The following is a 19,100-nucleotide window of genomic DNA, read 5'->3' as shown; positions in this document are numbered from 1 at the left end:
TATCTTTCAAGACCTTGGTCCTAAGCATCTGTGTACACATACGCTCATACACAAATATCCACATCAACACTTGGGTGCAATAAACACCATGTTTTGTTTTGGTTTTTCCTAAATCAAAGTAAATCTGAGTCCAAGTCATGGGACTGGGGGAAGATTCAATCTCAGTCACTCTCTTCCCTTGCTAGCGATCTGCAGAGGTTGAACAGTTTACGGTGTATAGAATATTCGGGGGGTGGGGGGCGGTCATTCTAGTCTTTAGGTCACTCTGGTCATCACTGATGGATTCCCTGCCCTTGCCCTCATGGTCTTTGAAGGTTGTCTGTGCTGGTACTGAGTGGCACTACCCCTAGGGTTCAGCTTCTCTAGGGACATCAAAAGGTCCATCCCCCTGAGTTTGCTATCCTCAAAAGCAGACTTCCTGAGCCTGAATCCAGCTCCCTGCCCACCAGCTATGTGATCTTGGGTGGATTAACCTCTTGATATCTGTTCTCTCATTCAAAAAATGAAGCCAATAATACCATCTCTCTTACAGGGCTGTTTGTTATAAGGCTTACATGAGGTACCACATGTGAAACATTTATAACAAGCCCAGCACATAGTGGGAACTCAGTCAATGCTGTTGTTGTTAGGTACCATCTAGTTGACTCCAACTCATAGCGACCCCAGGTATAACAGAATGAAATGTTGCCCAGTCTTATGGCACCCTCCCAATAGCAGGCATGTTTGAGCCCATTGTTGCAGCCACGGTGTCAATCCATTTTGTTAAGGTCTTCCTGTTTTTTGCTGACCCTCTCCTTTACCAAGGATGATGTCCTTCTGCAGGGATTGGTCCTTCCTGGTAACATGTCCAAAGTAATTAATTTTAGTATTATTGCTGGATTGAGCCAGTTAGGGCAGAGCTGTGTGCTACAATGTTCAGCTGGGGGTAAGGTTGACATCATTCTCTTGTGGAAGCTGTTGTACTAGAAGGGAGGTCTGCTCCACATGATGGAGCCCAAGAGAATCTTCTAAACTCCTAAACAGAGCCATGATCCCAAATGACCTTCCTGAGGGTCCGGAGCTACTACCATGTCCCACTTCATCTCTCCCTTAAAGGGTTCCCTGCTGCTCAGGGGCAAGGACTTCCCATTCCAAAGCCTTATTGTTCAAACAGGATGAAAATTCAATAAAAAACCAGTCACATGATGAAAGCTTTTACTCCAGTGAAGCCTTTTTTAAATCTAGATCATTAATTAGGAAGTGTTTGAGTTCACCAAAATAGTCAATAATTTAGAGACATGCTTTTAAAATATAGGACAAAAGACAAATAAAGTCAAAATATCTTCATAAATGACAACTCAAAAGTCAAGATGTATCAGTCATTATCTCTCCTGTCTCCTCTGTACACTCTGCTGTAAATTTCTGTGTCTCTCTTATACCTCCAGTAACTCTCAGGTAGGGAGCTCTTGTGGCACAGTTGTTAAGAGCTCGGCTGCTAACAAAAAAGTTGGCAGTTCAAATCCACCAGCCATTCCTTGGAAACACTATGGGGCAGTTCCACTCTGTCCTATAGGGTCACTATGAGTTGGAATCGACTCGATGGCAATGGGTTTAACTCTTAGGCAGAATCCTTTTCTTGAGCTTCTTTGAGTAACACTTTGGTAGATGTACCAAAAGTACATTCAACAGATGTATCTTTGGTAGCTGTGCCTTTAAAGGCTGGTCATCTGGAAAGAAGAGGTGATGAGGGCTGTAGCGAAAGCCTGAAAGGTCTTAACAACTAGAAGTCTCTTACTGAGTGTATTAGTCAGCTATTGCTGCAATAATGCTGAGTAAAAAATAATACCAAAATCTAGACAATGAACATGCATTTTTCTTACTCATGGGTCCATGGTTTGGCTGGGACAGCTCTTCTCCAGGCTGTGGTTTGGGTTCAGGTCTTCTCCTTGTGTTTCTCATTCTTGGATTGATAACTTTCTGGAACACGCTGTTTTCCCAGTTGTTATCAGAACTTCAAGGGGGCTTGTAGAAACATGTGATTCTTCTTAAGGCCTAGGCTCAGAGCTGGCACACTGTCACTTCTGCCCATATTCTACCGGTCACGAGACCAAGCCTAACATCAAAGGTGTGGGGACATACACTTCACTCACACTGAATATTGCAGGGGCAAGAGGGAAGGAAAAATTATGAGAAAATAACACAATCTATCCTACTGAGCCTAAATTGGAAGCCCAGGGGTATGGCTGGGATGTGCTGCTATGGTTCAAGTTGCAAGGGTGGGAGAGGGACTGAGGCCGCCTCTTCTCCTGTTGAACAAAACCCTGTCTCCTTCTCCCATTCCTTGGGCTAGTGCAATCTAGAGAAAGGGTTGATACTCTGGCAAAAACTCTAGGAAGTCCTTTCTGCTAGAATATATCAGAAGTGAGAATGACACACATGGAAATTTCGCAGTTCTACTCAGCCAGCTGCTAGCAGGCAAGGACTGTGTTATTCTCATCTTCTTCTTTCAGTATTCAATCACACCCTTCCGGTGCCATACGAGCATCGTTACAGTAGCAAAGGAGGGACTAGTATTCCTACATACCCCCAAGGACACATGTCCTCAGTCAGGCACTGGCTTAGAACGTGGCCTTAGAGGAGAGCCACGTAAACTGATGTATGTGGGGTTTGAATTCAAATCATTTTCACAAACATTTTTTTTGAGCACCTACTGTGGACCAATCACTGGCTAAGTTCTGGGATTGCAGCATGAATGAAATAGACAAAGTCCCCCTGTCATGGAGCCTCATTTATTAGGGGAAGAGACACAAGAAACAAATGAACAAGTGAATATGGTATGTCATATGGCAGTAAATACTTTGTAGAAAAATACTGAGGGGGAAGGGAGTGAGTTTGATGGCAGTGGGGGGGTTGCTATTTTATACAGGGTGTTCAGGAATGGCTTGCCAAAGAAGGTGCCTTGGGGCAGAGACCTGAAGGAAGTGAGTGGGGAGCCATGAAGAGATCTGAGGGAAGTGTTCCAAGTGGAGGGAAGAGCAAGTGTGAAGGTCTTGGGGCAGGATCTAGGCCTGTTTGAGGAACAGCAAGAGGGTCTGTGTGACTGGATCAGGGTGAATAAGTGGGAGAAGGGTGGGAAATGAGGCCAGCCAAACAGCAGGGTTCCCACCATGCAGGGCCTTGGGGACAATTCTGAGAACAATGGACTCACTGGCTCAGCCATCAAACCAATGAGCTTGTCTGCCTCAAAACCATTTGCTTCCTGGATGCAAAACACCTTGGGTGTGTGGAAGGTTCATTCTAGACTTGGCCTGGCTGTGTCTTGGTCAGTGTGGCCAGATGCTCCAAATGGAGGGAGCACTACAGCAGCTCGGCCACCACAGCGCCACCTGGTTCCCTTGTCATTCCTAAATCATGGGAAACAACTGTCTTTATGGAGGGAATAACTGAAAAATCCAGTCCTATGTGCCAGACACCAGAGTCAGCTCTCCTCTGGGAATAAGCAATCCCCCTTTACCTGAGTATCTTCCTCTTGCTCTTCATTACCTATCCTCAGCACCCTCCTTCCAGAAAGTTCCATACAGAGCTTATGGGGCCTTCAGTGTCCTTCTGTGCACAAGTTTGCATGTTCTTCACACTACTATATAATCATCCTGGCTTTGGTGAGACCCCTCACTGACAAAAATGCTTGTATTTTTTGCCATTCCTAGGGGGGATAGCTACAGGCTGAAGATTAACTTTGTAGTCTAGGGCACAGCTGCTGAGGAGTCATTTGGAAGAAAGACAGACCCTTTTAAAAGGCTTTTGTATCTGGATGTAGGTCCCTGGGTGGTACAAATAGTTAAATGCTTGGCTACTAACCAAAAGTTTGGTGATTCGAACCCACCCAGAGGGACCTTGGAAGAAAGGCCTGGTGACGTGCTTCCAAAAGGTCAGAGCCATGAAAACGCTATGGAGCAGGTTTACTCTGAAACACATGGGGTTGCCATGAGTCGGAATTGACTCCATGGCAACTGGTTTGGGTTTTTTTGTTATTTTTAGGTAACTGGGTGTAGGTTGGGCCGTTCCTTGGCTTAAACTATTTATTTGGGGTCTAGAAGGAAGGGTCACACTTGGCTTCTACACTTAAGAGTGTCCTTCACTGGGGAGTCACTATCATTTTGGATGAGCTGATGACTGCTCTTAACAGACTCTACTGTGATCCACACAGGGTTAATCCAATATGCCTGTTTTCCCCTCACAGGTCAAAAGCTTGAAGCATTTCTGTTTTATTTCTCATCTCTCTGTTTAACTGTTTTCCTAAGTTGCTCATTTTTCAAGACATAATTCTTTTGTCCTTTTGGAAAAATGAGGTCATTCTTAGCTCATTGTGTTTACACAAATCTTCTCCACCAAGAGCTTTGTAAGTTATGCCCACTTTACCTTAGCTCCCAGGTACAGTTAGTGCCCATTATAATCATACAATTGACCAATCACAGGAGGCTCCCATGGGGACCAGGACTGGGAGATAGGCTGTTAATAAAATCATTCTTAATATAGTCTTATCTTGCCAGGAAAAAAAGCCATCTGCCTGACATCCCACAATCCAACACCAGGCAGATACTCCAGCCTCTCTGCCACGGCGACTCTGACCAAAGTGGGCAGCCAACAAGCTGTTATGGATTGGATGGTGTTCCCCAAAAGTGTGTGTCAACTTGGCTAGACTGTGATTCCCAGTATTGTGCGATTGTCCACCATTTTGTCATCTGATGTGATTTTCCTATGTATTATAAATCCTATTTCTATGATGTTAATGAGGTAGGATTAGAGGCAGTTATGTTAATAAGGCAGGACTCAATCTACAAGATTAGGTTGTATCTTGAGTCAATCTCTTTTGATATGTAAAAGAAGTGAGCAGAGAGACAAGGGGACCTCTTACCACCAAGAAAATTGTGCCAGGAGCAAAGCGTGTCCTTTGGACCTGGGGTCTTTGCGCTGAGAAGCTCCTGGACCAGGGGAAGATTGATGACAAGGACCTTCCTCCAGAGCCAACAGAGAGAAAGCCTTCCCTTGGAGCTGAAGCCCTGAATTCGGACTTCTAGCTTACTAGACTGTGAGAGAATAAACTTCTGTTTGTTAAAGCCATCCACCTGTGGCATTTCTGTTATAGCAGCACTAGATGACTAAGACACAAGCTTAAAAAGAAGAAAAGCCACACCCAGGAAATGACTGGAATGTCTGCAGACACTGTCTAAGAGGTGTTGTGAGCATGCTGTTAGTGGACAAACACACCTCGAAGCCTAGAAAACAGAAAATGGTGAAAACAGGAGAGAAAGGGGCATGCCCTTCTAGATCTCTCTCCCTTTGCAGCCATGCAGAGAGGCAGCTGGCTTTTCCCTCATCCTAAAGATTTTCCTTGACACTACAGGAAAAAGCATTGCTAGGAAAGTTAACGAGGCCCACTCCGTCCCTTTCTCCTACTCCCTGTAGATGAGTAATAGGCTTATTTGCATAGGTCAGCATCTGTAGGTAATTAAAAATATAAGCTTGTATTTGAAACAGGCTCTTTCCTATAGTAAATTCCCACCAAGTAATACTACGATTCATCCGTGGGAGCCCCGGTGGTAAAGTGGTTAAGTGTTTGGCTGCTAACCAAAAGGTTGGCGGTTCAAATCCACCAGCTGCAAACCCTATGGGGCAGTTCTACTCTGTCCTATAGCGTCCCTACGAGTTGGAATTGACTCAACAGCAAGAGGTTTGTTTTTTTGGTTTAATATTACACCACACATTGGTGGTGCACTTTAAACTACTTTTTTCTTCTCCTCACTTATGTAATGGCTTCAGATCCTCACGGCAGCCTGCCCTAGCTGGATGGGCAGAGAAGGAGTAAATATTCCCATTTTACAGATGAGAAAACTGAGACGCAGAGAAATGCTGCGATTCGCCCAAGTTCAGCAAAGTCAGGACGAAGAAGCCAGGCTTCTTTGTTCCCAGTGAAGAGTTATTTCTACTGCATTGTGGCGATAATGAGGAATGGTTCAGTCTGATGCACTGGTTGTTTTGATCGACTCAGTTGCCATGTGTGCCAACCTAGGCCACAGGATTTTCAAAACATAAGTTGCAAGGAAAATGCCACTGAATAGGATGGTATAGTTTCAGTGCAGGAGTTTGGAGCTGGAAGTGGATTTGAAGTGCATGTAGCCCACTCCTCACTTTATAGACGGCGAAGTGAGTGGTAGCTAGCACAAAGCTGGAAGTCAGGGCTCCTGACTCCCACAGGATTGATTCAGAGTCTTCTGATGATTCCAAAGTGACTTCCAAAGCCGGTAATCACCTCGACTGCCCATTATCAGAACTCAGCATTGTGGAAACACGTGTAATTAAGTGAGCTTTTTGGTTGTTTGGGTTCTAAACTGAGTTTACTGTCTTAAAACCAAACACGTATTGGAAAATACCTGGTGATCTACTTCCAAAAAATCAGCCACTGAAAACCCTACAAGAGCACAGTTTTATTCTGACACGTATGGGTTCACCATGATAGGAATCCACTCCACGGCAACTTGCTTAAGAGTTCCCTGAGTAACCTCATGGTGCAGTGGTTGAGAGCTCAGGGTGCTAATCAGAAGGTCAGCAGTTCGAATCCACCAGCTGCTTCTTGGAAACCTTGTGGGGCAGCTCTACTATGTCCTGTAGAGTCGCTATGAGTCAGAATCGACTCAGTGGCAACGGGTTGGGTTTGGTTTTGGTTTGAGTAACCTTAACTTTAGCAGGGGTCGAGGGCTCGGATCTGGCTCCCCATCTAACACTAGCTTGCTGCCTGATGTCAATTCCTCTGACTCTCGGTTTCCCATCTATGAAACGGGGAGCGGGAGAGATTGGACCCATTGATCTCAAAGGGCCCTTTTTGCTTTGAGAAGAAAACTTTGATTCTAGGGCACACACATACCACTGTCTCTCCCCACCCCAGCAATTGGAAAGCATCTTGTAATAAGCTAATAATTCAGGAGCACAAGTTAAATCTCAACCCCTCTAAAGGGGCTTCGATTTGAGCTGCATTGCAATTGGGCTCCAAGGGGTATCAAGTGGGAGGAGGGTAGAAACCTCTACTTCCACAGGTGTTTTTGTTCAAATATAATGGTATTTGTTCTAATAGGATTTGGTCTGTAAGAACGAACATTGAAGTTCCCTTAATAAAATATCGTTCCTTCTGTCGGTCCAGGCAGCTCTATCTTCCAGCAAATCCAGGAATGACGTCCTCCAGGTTGTGCAGATGATGGCTGTTGCGGTGACACTGCTGGGGGCTGGGAGCTTTTCCAGGCATGTCCCTCACTGCTCAGAAAAGGGGGCCAGTGGCAGCTGTAAGTACCACCAGGGCTCTCAGCTTGCCACAGCCTAGCCGGCTAGTGACCCAGAAAACAGAAAAGAAGGAAGCTCACAGAAAGGTGTGGTCAGAATTTTCCTGAGCGCTCTTCCTTGTCCTAAGCACATTCCCACTGCTGTCAAGTCAGTTCCAACTTACAGTGACCCTGCAGGGCAGCGTAGAACTGCCCTGTAGGGTTTTCAAGGCTGTAAATCTGTACGGAAACAGGCTGCCACATCTTTCTCCCTCGGAGCAGCTGGTGGGTTTGAACCACCCAACTGTCTTTTAGCAGCCCAGCGCTTAAGCGCTGTGCCACCAGAGATCCTTCCTAAACCCAGTAGGGGAGTTCATTTGCAGGTCTGGAGGGAAGAGGCCTCCACTGCTAGTACCCACCCGCCCGGGGAGCGTGACTGGGATGTGATGGGGGACACCCCAATAGAAAGGAGACCCCAAAGTGAGGCTCCTCCATGCCTGCTTCTTCAGGCTGCGTTTGCATGTCGCCACCCCCTCCCCAGATACACAATACTGAATAAATATGCCTAGCCCTGGTCCACGTGGAAATTCTGGAGACTTAACGATTGTTATTTCCAGGAATGTATAGACATCAGCAAGAATTCATTTCCCAGATGCGCGGCTATTTTGAGAACCAAATCTCCTGCTCTGTAGCAATCACATTGGGGGCTTTTCAAGTCTTGCTTTACAACAGAAACCTGTTCTGCCTTCAGCTGCCTTTTACCTACAAGAACCCAATAAGAGAGAGAAGCCATTAGAGCTTCCTCTCACCATCTCCGCTTTGACACTACGCTCGTTCCTGGACAGATTGCCTGACTCCACGTCTTAGTAAATTCTTCCTGACAATAGTTAGTGACAAGCATGTCAGAAACAACAAACTCTGTCATCTATATGGCTTATCAATAATTTAGTCTCTCCCCCCCTCGCGAGAGCCTGTGTGTTTTGCCATAATGAAATATATGATTTTAAAAATAAACAATAGGCTGTTGTCAGACCGATTGTAGCTGCAAGTTATGAATGTGATTGATTGATTGAACATTTGACTTCATTCGCTCAAGCAGGATCAAAGGGAAACTCTTCCACCCGCCTAAGGCCACTAGCAAATTATTTAGAGACTGTGTTCATTTCCCAGCAGGTAGCAATATTGGACTGAGGTACACAGAAAATCAGCTCTTTGAGGTTTTTTCCAAGTCCAAGGGAAGCAACAAATGAGATTTTTTTTAGTTCATTAAATCATTAACCACTTAATCACTAAAAACAAGACATTATAAGCGTTCCCCTTAGCTGGAGCACCCAGGAAAAAGAAGGAATGCACTTCTTCACTGAGAGCTGGCCTTGGGAGGTGGGCCCTTCTTAAACAAGGTGACATTCTCTAATTTTTTATTTATATGGCACTGTATATATTTTTTCTTCATCTTAACTAATCAGCGTGGCAACAGCCACTCTGACATCCAAAAGTGACAGGTGTCTGAATTGCAATGAGGAATCTACACACCAGCCAACGTGGGGGAAGGAAAAGACAAAGGTATGGAGGAGGTGTTTGTAAAACAAATACTGCAACTGCCAGGCTGGCCGAATGGAAAAGAAAAAGAGGTGGTGGGGGGAAATGGGATACCGGAAGGAGCTGGTTGGTGAAATACAACCCCCAACTTCTGCCAGGGCTAAGTGCCTCCTAAGTTTTGGAGCTCGGTTCGCATAGAGGAGATGGCCCCTTCTCTCTCATGAAGGTTCTTGGGGTGAAGCCTCTGTCCCCCACACACCAACTTCCATGAGCTTCTACAAACCCTGCAAACCGGAGCTCTCCCCAAGAGCGAGGGAGCTGCTTGGCATTCAAATGAGCAGGCTAGTGGAGGAGCTGGAGTCTCGTCCTAACCGGGGTGCCGGGGTTGCGGGGGGAAGGAGACAGGATGTGAGGGCCCGAGGACATCCGCCCACAGAGGGCCAGGCCCATCTTAACAAGAGCAGATTACGGTCTTAGTTGTTCTAGCAGGGGAATGGAAGAAAGGGATCGTGTCTTCCCTTTCTAGGTCCCCTAGTCCTGCGCTGTCTGACCTCAGGCAAGGCAATTTCATAATCATCCAAACGCTTTTGACTTCATAGGGCCTTTCATCCTCGGATCTCAAAGCACTTCACAAATACCAATGCATTAACCTTCACAACCCTCCCTGGGGGACCGGGGTAGGCGTGTTTCCCCTGTGGTGGGAAAGCTCAGCTAGAGGCTCAGGGAAAGCCAAGCATCCTTCAAGGTCGTTTGAAAGGTAACCGGAAATCTTAGGAGTGAGATCCAGAGCAGCTGGCATAAGACCGGTGTTGCCTGCTACCTGGCCTCAGTTTACCCTCCTTTGTGCCACTGAGCTGGGCCTGGCCCTCGAGTCCACCTCTCCAACAGCAAAGGAGCTTCAAGTTCAGAAAGGGCAGAGAAAACAGCATTGCTTCCTGCCTACTATGTGCTAACCACTTTCACATACCACATCTCGTTCACTTTCCACAAGAAGACTGTGAAGTTCTATACGTCCCATTTTACAGAAGAGGAAATTGAGGCTCAGAAATGGTAAAGAATTCACCCACGGCCACCCAGGGGAGCCCTGGTGGCACAATGGCTAAGTGCTCGGCTGCTAAATAAAAGGTTTGGCAACCAGCAGTTCCACAGAAGAAATACCTGGTGATCTGCTTCTGTAAAGATTACAGCCAAGGAAACCTGAGGGGGAGGTTCTACTCTGTCATACGGGATCGCTGTGAGTTGGACCTAACTCATAGGTAGCATAGTTGACAATCTATTTTTGATAATAGAAACAGTAATAATAGTATATAAATGTTCACAGCCACTCCCCCAACGCCATACCCTAGAAGAATTCAGTCTTTGTTCACGGGCCTTTCTGGGTCTATGATCAAGTCATCAGTTATGAGCTGTAACAGGGGATGCTGAGGCCAGGAGTGCCAGAAACCCTGCTGTGATTTACAAGGAGAAGGTGGAGAGTTACTTACTGGGGCAAAAGATACTCTAAAAAGAGAGGGGAGATGGGGAAGGTGAGACAAACAGCTGGGGATGGGTTTAGAGAGAGGTTTCGGGGAGATGAGCTTGGCATAGGGGAGGGGAGGAACTTTGGAAGCAGCTGCTGTGTGTGTGAACTATAGCACAGAGAGATGGAGAAGAAGAATGTTAAGAAGTTGTGCTTTGCATTGTGATGTGGTTTCTCAAGGGACTGCAGGCTAGATTTGAACTGCTTCTGAGTTGCTTTTGGTTGCCAGACTGAGGCATCCTTCAATGCAACGCTGGGGAGAGGCAGGTCAAAAGGCAGTTTGGTGGGTTACACCTCTGATCAAAGCTCCTGCTCTTTTCACATTGCCTCTTGACCCTGCCCTCGATCCTGGGTGGGCTGGACACTCCCACATCTGTGCTCCCAAGATATGCTGGATGCGTTTGGATCACATGCTTTCCCCTCGCTATTATAGCTGCTTTGTGATGGAATGATCCTTCATGCGAGTTACCGGGGTGGGGCTTGGTAAAACAAACAGTATAAGTGACCCTGCCAGGATGCAGTTAGTGGAGCCCTGGTGGTGCCGTGGTTAAGAGATATGGCTGCTAACTGAAAGGTCAGCAGTTCGAATCCACCAGCTGCTTCTTGGAAACCCTATGGGGCAGTTCTACTCCGTCCTACAGGGTCACTATGAATCAGAATCAACTCGATGGCATCGGGTTTGGTTTAGGATGCAGTCAATACTTGCGGATGAGTTAGTCAGGGTAAGCTAAGTGTGACAACAACAACAACAAAAACAGCTGTTGAGTTGATTCTGGCTCATGGCAACTCGCATGTGTCAGAGTAGAACTGTGCTCCACGGGGTTTTCAATGGCTGATTTTTGGATGTACATCACCAGGCGTTTCTTCTGAGGAGAAGATGGGTAGACTTGAACCACCAACTTTCGGTTAGCCGCCGAGGATTTTAACAGTTTCCTAGATTGTCAGCGGTTTAACATCATTAAGGGCTATTTCTCACTCATACAATATCCTATGTTGATGACCCTAGTCAGGAGTTCTTCTGGAGAGCCCTCATCCAAGCTGTGACTTGAGGACCAGGCCTCTGCAGTCTTGTGATTCCCTCATCTCACAGGGCCTTAAAGACCAACCAAACCCATTGCCATTGGGTTGATTCTGACTCATAGCCACCCTATAGGACAGAGTAGCACTGCCCTAAAGGGTTTCCAAGGAGTGGCTGGTGGATTCAAACTACTGACTTTTTGGTTAGCAGCTGAATGCTTAACCACTGCGCTACCAGGGCTTAGGGCCTTAGAGTCCCACAGATCCAGTTTCAAGAGTGGTAGAAAGACAGCATGTGGATGCGTGCACAAGAGATGTCTTTAGAAACCAAGGTTGGAAGTGATGTCATCTCACTTCTGCAACATTCCACCAGCCAGAACTCCATCAAATGACCCCATCTACCTGCAAGGGAGCCTAGGATGTATGTCCGGCCGTGTGTCCAGAAGGAAAGGAAATCGGGCTTGAGAACCATAAAGCAGCCTCTGCCACTAGCACACCATATCAGTGAAAAGTAGAATTCTACTAACGTTGCTTCCACAGGCAACCATGTGGATGCCATGTGATTCTCTTTCCCTCCACCATGGGTTTATAAGTAAGCTAAAATTCTCAAGAGGGAAATAGAGCTTGGGGGAGTTTTTAAAAAAGCAGTATAGACTGATGACAATTAGGGCGGCACCTGATATTTTCTAACTAGGGGAGAAGTCTAATTTAAAAACTGACTTCAAATGCATAACTGACATTGATGAAGACATCCTTCTCTTCATTATGTTAGAGAGAGAGAGAGAGATAAAGAGAAAAACAAGAACAAAAAAATCCCCACCACTTATACGGGCAAAAACTTGATAGAAAAGGATTCCTCCCAGTCATAAAAGGTGAGCCCTATAGCCCCACAAATTTCTATCTTCAGTGTCCATCCAGCACAGGTTGATCACGTTTTCTTGGAATGTCCAATTAATCTTGACCAGAAAAGGGTGATTATTTTCTTGTTTTCAGGAAGACAGCCTCAGTTCTTTTTCTATTTGCAGTTGTGACTTTAGCAGTGAGGCTGTTAGGAAATGTCATTCCTAGATTTCCCTGGAGAAAATGTGCTTTTGGGCCACTCTGACAATCCCCACTGACGATCCCCAAACATGCAGCTTTTATTTTGGAACAAAACTGTGTGCACTGCTCATAGATTGCACAGGTTTAATAATGACTAAAATCTGCTTATAGTACTATTTCTTTTCATTTTCCCTGAAAATACCAAGCTCTGGCTGTTACAAACAACCAAGACTGAGACTGAAATATTCCAAAGCATTGTCTTACTTGTCATTCCTCCTAGGTTCTTTACTGCATTCAATTCCCCCTCCCTTTCCATTTGTAGAGACAAGAAAGAAAATTCTATACCCACTTGCTTCTGTCCAGGAACACAGAAGAAAATAAAACAAGGCAAACAACAGGAGAAAAGTGAACAACAAAACAACAAACTCAAATGAAGCTGCTGAATGATCCTATAGTGTAGACCTGGCAGGTGAGGGCTCTGATTTCTTTTCCTCTCCTTCCTAAATGTCCAGTTCAGGGCCCAGATTCTTAGAGTTAAAACAACGGTTAGTGAGAGAATTCTAAAAATCCCCACCTTGAAGTTACTTGCTGCCAATATGTACCCTGAGTCTTTAAAGAATTCATCTGGTTTGACTCGAATTCATCTGCTTTGACTCAGTAATTCTGCCTCTGAGACGCTCTAAATTAATGACTTAGCTGAGGGTGTCTCAGAAGCAGAGCCTGAGACAAGGATTTGGTGCAAGCAGTTTCTTTGGAAGGTGATCTCAGGCAGCATGGTGAGAGTGTGGGGGAAGTAACACAGAGATGAGAGGAAAGCCAATGTGAAGGATATGCTAATGAGTCAGTTAACACTGTGGGTAACTGGGACACAATTCTCTGAGGACTATCCGACAGACTGTAGAACATACCTCATAATTGTCTCCCTGAGGAGAGGGAAGCTGGGGTATTTATTGACCAACTCCCATCTCCTTTGGTTGAAGGTTGCTCAGGAGGCATTTATGCTAGCATGTCCAGACTATCCCATGCCATGTAGGCCCAACATCTCTCATGGCCAGAAAGTGTGCTCAGGTAGGCGACACAGGACCCAGGCAACAGAGGAGTGTCCAGAGACCATCTGCAGGGAAATGCCTGGGATGCTGACAGTGTCTGTTACAATCAATAACCCTAAAACAGAAAAAAACATTAATTACCTTTAACAGTAAAAAACTGGAGGCAACTTTAATATCCACAAATGTTGTTAGGTGCCATTAAGTCACTTCCAACTCATAGTGACCCTATGTTCAACAGAATGAAACACTGCCCAGTCCTGCACCATTCTCACAGTTGTTGCTATGTTTGAGCCCCTGTTGCAGCCACTATGTCAGTCCATCTTGTTGAGGGTCTTCCTCTTTTTTGCTGACCCTCTACTTTACCAAGTATGATGTCCTTCTCCAGGGACTGGTCCCTCCTGATAACAGGTCCATAGTATGTGAGACAAAGTCTCGCCACCCTTCCTTTTAAGGAGCATTCTGGCTATACTTCTTCCAAGATAGATTTGTTCATTCTTCTGGAAGACCATGGTATATTCTTCACCAACACCATAATTCAAAGATGTCTGCTCTTCTTCAGTCTTCCTCCAATATAGAGGAGGCTTAATGCATGAGACTGCTAACTGGAAGGTTGGTGGTTCGAACCCACCAGTGGCTCCATGGGAGAAAGACCTGGTGATCTGCTCTCATAAATATTACAGCCTAGAAAACCCTGGGACCGTTCTACTCTGTCACATGGGGTCACTATGAGTCAAAATCGACTCAATGGCACTTAACAACAACAACATGAATTCTGGTGATATCTACTTGATGAAATATTGCCCCTTGTTATTTTTTGTTCAACATTTACTCTGTGCCAGGCTCTGTACTAGGTTCCGAGACCACTATGGTGAGCAAGACAGACCTGTTCCCTGCCGTCAAAGAGTGTGTGGTCTCATTTGTTTGTGCTGGGTTTGAAATGACTTGGGCAAACGCTTAGGTTATATTATAATGAAGCAGGATTATACATACAGTGCAATCTTAATTCTGTTTAAAAAAATACATAGAAAAAAGACTAGAAGGAAATATACCAAATTGTTAATAGTGATTCTTTTTGGGTGACAGGATTTTCTTTGTTTCTTGCATTTCTATTTTCACCAATTTTTCCATAATAAGAATGCATCATTCTTGTAAGGGAGAAAATAATAAACTTTATCTGAAAATGAGAGAAGAAGAAGTCACCTGCCAAGCAGAAGGAAACTCAAAGCTGGCCCTTCTCACCTTCTCCCTATGCCCGACTTTCATGTGCATCTAACATTTCTGGTTCCCTCTAAACCCGGAACCAGCATCTAATGCAAAGTAATTTGGGGCACTTCTCAGGCATGACTGGGAACTGGAGGTAGCAAGCATCTCCTGATTAAATCTGAAGTTCTTCAGGCACCACAAAGGGAACAAGAAATAGCTATCCCTTTTATTTTTCTTAAATTAATTCATGGAAGGATGGAGCCCATAGTCATGTTGTCCAGGCTGGTTCCTCTGTGTGCTGATTAGCTTTGATACCATCTTCAAGAGCTCGCCAGCGTCTTCAATGCCGACAAATTTCCTGCTTGTGCTAGAAACCTACCGTCCCACCAGAGGGAAGGGACCTCCACTTTGGGGAATTTTCTTGCCAATCATCTCTCTAGCAGATCCTTAAGACTTAGGGATGAAAGATGTTACCTAAATACAAAGTGTTCTCATCAAATGCTTTGAAAATGTAAACTGTGGAATGAGCTAGGCTTAAAAGAGTAGAAACATGACTATATTCAATGAAATTGTATTTATTGGAATAGTCACAGCTGGCAAAGTTCATCCTAAAATAGTTCCTGTAAAGTTTAAAAGGGCTAAATATCTTGGAGACCCTCTCCCTTGACTCCCCCCAAACCCCTAGATTCTAAATTATTTCTGGTAGATGGAAACTCTTTCATTCTTGGCCTGACATTAATTCAGTATTGGGTTATAGGTCCAGGCTGTAGGGTTGAACAACACTAGGGGGCACCATCCCCTGGAGTTGTGCAACATGGGGTCTCTAGGTGGATCCGAAAATGATTTTTTAAAAGATTCTGTATGATATTCCTGAATTTCTGATATGGCTTTTGGATATTTAATTATGAAACATGCTCAAAGTAAGGGTCATGCACAGTTGGGAATGATGATGATCAGCACTTCCCAAAGTGTGCTCTTTATTACTAGTTCCTTAGAATATCAATCTGCATTTTGCAAAAGAAGGGGTCCATGATTAAAACAAACAGTGAATTTAGGAAAGGCTTGGTAAGTAGAGTTAAACAGGTCTTTCTACTACAGGACCACTCCTGTATATGCCGGTAGCTTTATGAATTTCCAAGGCAGCAAGATAATATACAATGTTTCCAAATTTTTGAATACAGAAGTGCACCCCCACCACTGCCCTTTTTTCTTTTTTGTCAGGATATCTGAGGGTGGCAGCTAAAACCTGTTGCTGTCGAGTCAATTCCAACTCTTAGTGGCCCTATAGGACAGAGTAGAACTGCCCCATAGGGTTTCCAAGGCTGTGATCTTTACGGAAGCAGACTGCCATATTTTTCTCCTGTGGAGCAGCTGGTGGGTTTGAACCACTAACTTTTCGGTTAGCAGCCAAGTACTTAACCACCATGCCACCAGGGCTCCTTAGTACTGAAGTATACTGTGTATCAAATCTAGATCAATGTACATCAGCATCACCTGGAGAACTTGTCTAAAGCAGCAGAGGTGATCTGATCCTAGAGCACAATTAAACCCAGATACAGAAGCTACAGTTCAAGGTAGGAGTCCATTTAGCACAGGAGTGAGGAGCACTAGCTTTGGTGTCAGACGACCTGGCTTCAAAGTGAAGTTGAATAGTCTCTTGTGTCTAAATTTTCTTCTCTGTCAGATGGGCATAGCGAGTTTTACCTGCTATCGTTGTGGGTAGATTAAATCAGATAGCAGGTGTAAAGCACTTAGCACAACATGTGTTACAAGGAAGGCACTCCATAAATGGGAGGGGAGAAGACTGGGTCCCTGGGAATAAGACAAGAATTGGAGACAGGAAGCCAGTTATCAGGGTCAGACAATAAACCTGATCTGATGAGCATTTCAACCAAGTTCCCTGAACATAATTTTGTCTGGGATTGGCTTCTTAGAGGAAGGATAGGATTAGAACTGAAAAGTCTCAGTGGGGATCTGTGGAGTCCAGGAGCTGGGCCAGGTTTGTTGCTTCTTCCAATGCCCTCCAAAGCCCACAGCATGACACCCAGTATGTGCTCATTAAATATCTGTTGAAGAATCAATGAATTTGATAGACCAACTTGACCCCAGGAGCCACTGAGCAATAAAACACTGAGGTTTTGCATTAGTTAAACAAGCATAGTGTTTTCTTCTCAGAAACAAACCAAAATGAAACAAACAAATAAAATTTGACCAATCTTTGGTTCTGAAAGACACTGAACAAATACACTGGAGTTATTACATCAAGAAAAATCAATGACTTTCCCATCCACCAGTTGATGAGCCTTGGGCGTTGGCTAGGAAACATTGAAATCCTCCCGGCCCAGTGTTCTCTTGAGTCCAAGGCTAATCACACAAGTTCAGCCTTCCCAACTGGCTGAGGTAGTGAGAAATCACTTTCTTCATGGAGTGCAGAGCAACGACTGCAGGTATTAGAATGTCTTCAATGCCCTCTGTCTTCTGGCTAACACAGCGAGTGAACAAAAAAACCCATTGCCCAACTGATTCTGACTCATAGTCACCCTATAGGACAGAGTAGAACTGCCCCATAGGGTTTCCAAACTTTATGGGGAACCCTGGTGGTGCAGTGGTTAAGAGCTCGGTTGCTAACCAAAAGGTCGGCAGTTTGAATCTACCAGCTGCACCTTGGAAACTCTATAGGGCCGTTCTACCCTGTCCTATAGGGTCGCTATGAGTCGAAATCAACTCGATGGCAACTTGTTTGGTTTTTTTGGTTTGGACTCTTTATGGAAGCAGACTGCCATATCTTTCTCCTGTGGAGCAGCTGGTGGGATTGAACTGCTGACCTTTCAATTAGCAGCCAAGCACTTAACATTGCGCCACCAGAACTCCTTGAATCAGGGCTTTGAACTGGTTGGTTCTGGTTTGTACCCCTGCTGAGAATTTGCATATCTAACAAGTTCCCAGGCGATGCTAATGCTGCTGGTTAGGTACCAATTCTGAGAACCACAAGTAGATCAGTTGTTCTCAAAATTTATTATACATAAGAATCATCTTGTTAAAGGGAGAATGAAGACAACCAAAGGCACAAGGGAAAGATTATTCCAAAGAACTAATGAACCACTACTACTACAACTTCCACCAGACTGAGTCCAGCACAACTAAATGGTGGCCGGCTACCACGCCACCACTGACTGCTCTGACAGGGATCACAATAGAGGGTCCTAGACAGAGTTAGAGAAAAATGTAGAACAAAATTCTAACTCACACACACACACACAAAGACCAGACTTACTGGTCTGACAGAGACTGAAGTCACTCTTGAGGTTCACTCTTCAGCCAAAGATTAGACAAGCCCATAAAACAAAACAAGACTAAATGGGCACACTAGCCCAGGGACAAGGATGAGAAAGTACAAGGGGACAGGAAAGCTGGTAAGGGGGAACCCAAGGTAGAGAAGGGGAGACTGTTGGCATGTCGTGGGGTTGGCAACCAATGTCACAGAACAATGTGTATTAATTGTTTAATGAGAAACTAGTTTGCTCTGTAAACCTTCATCTAAAGTACAATTTAAAAAAATTAAAAAAGAAAAGAATCGTCTTGTTAAAAGTAGATTCTGATTCAGTATATCTGGGACGGAAATGCAAATTCTCAGCAGAGGTTCAAATCAGAATGAACTGGTTTGAAGTCCTGCCTCAAACAAAGAAAAGAGGAGGCAAACCAGCAACTGCAGTCTTGGGGTTTTGGAGAGTGGGGCTTTGGAACAATCACAGGAGGGTCAAGCATAGCTGAGGAGGCTGGCTAAGAGCTAAGCACATCCTTGACTGAGCATCAGATTCACCTGGGGACCTTGTAAATAATGACAGATCTCTAGGTCCTACCAAAGACCAGATTCAGAATTTCCATCTTAAAACGCTCTTTAGGAGATTCTATGATGAAAAAAATGGCAGGAATCAATTTTTTTCTCTTTTAAAGTTCTGGATATGCCACCATTCTGAATTACTCCAACCTTTGGCAGCTCACCAAGGGATCTCATACTGGAGAGAATGCCTCCCGAAGTACTCCCCTTGGAGGACCAAGCTGACAACACTGGAGAGGAGAAGTGTTATTTTAAGAACATAGAGTATGGAAAAGAAGAGCTGGAAAATTCTCAAAGATTCTTCCTATAGCTGCAGCTATGTGTCTGTCAGTAGATCTTGTAAAGTGTTCACCTTCAAAAACAATTATGAAGAAGGGTTAATATAGAAGAAAAGTATGTCATTATGCCTGTTGAGAAGAATGTCAAGATTCCACCTTTTAGCACTTTGGAGCCCAAGAATAAAAAGTGGATGAAGAGGATACTTTTGATATTGTATTAACAAATGAAGGTCCCAGTCCTTACAGCCTGAGAAGCTGTGAAGGACTTTCTCACCCCTTCCTCTCTGACTACTGTGTTCTTGTGAATAACACATTATGGAGTACCTG

The sequence above is a fragment of the Trichechus manatus genome, unplaced genomic scaffold (assembly GCF_000243295.1).
Source record: "Trichechus manatus latirostris isolate Lorelei unplaced genomic scaffold, TriManLat1.0 scaffold00031, whole genome shotgun sequence".
NCBI classification, from domain to species: domain Eukaryota; kingdom Metazoa; phylum Chordata; class Mammalia; order Sirenia; family Trichechidae; genus Trichechus; species Trichechus manatus.
This window is presented reverse-complemented; position numbering follows the sequence as displayed.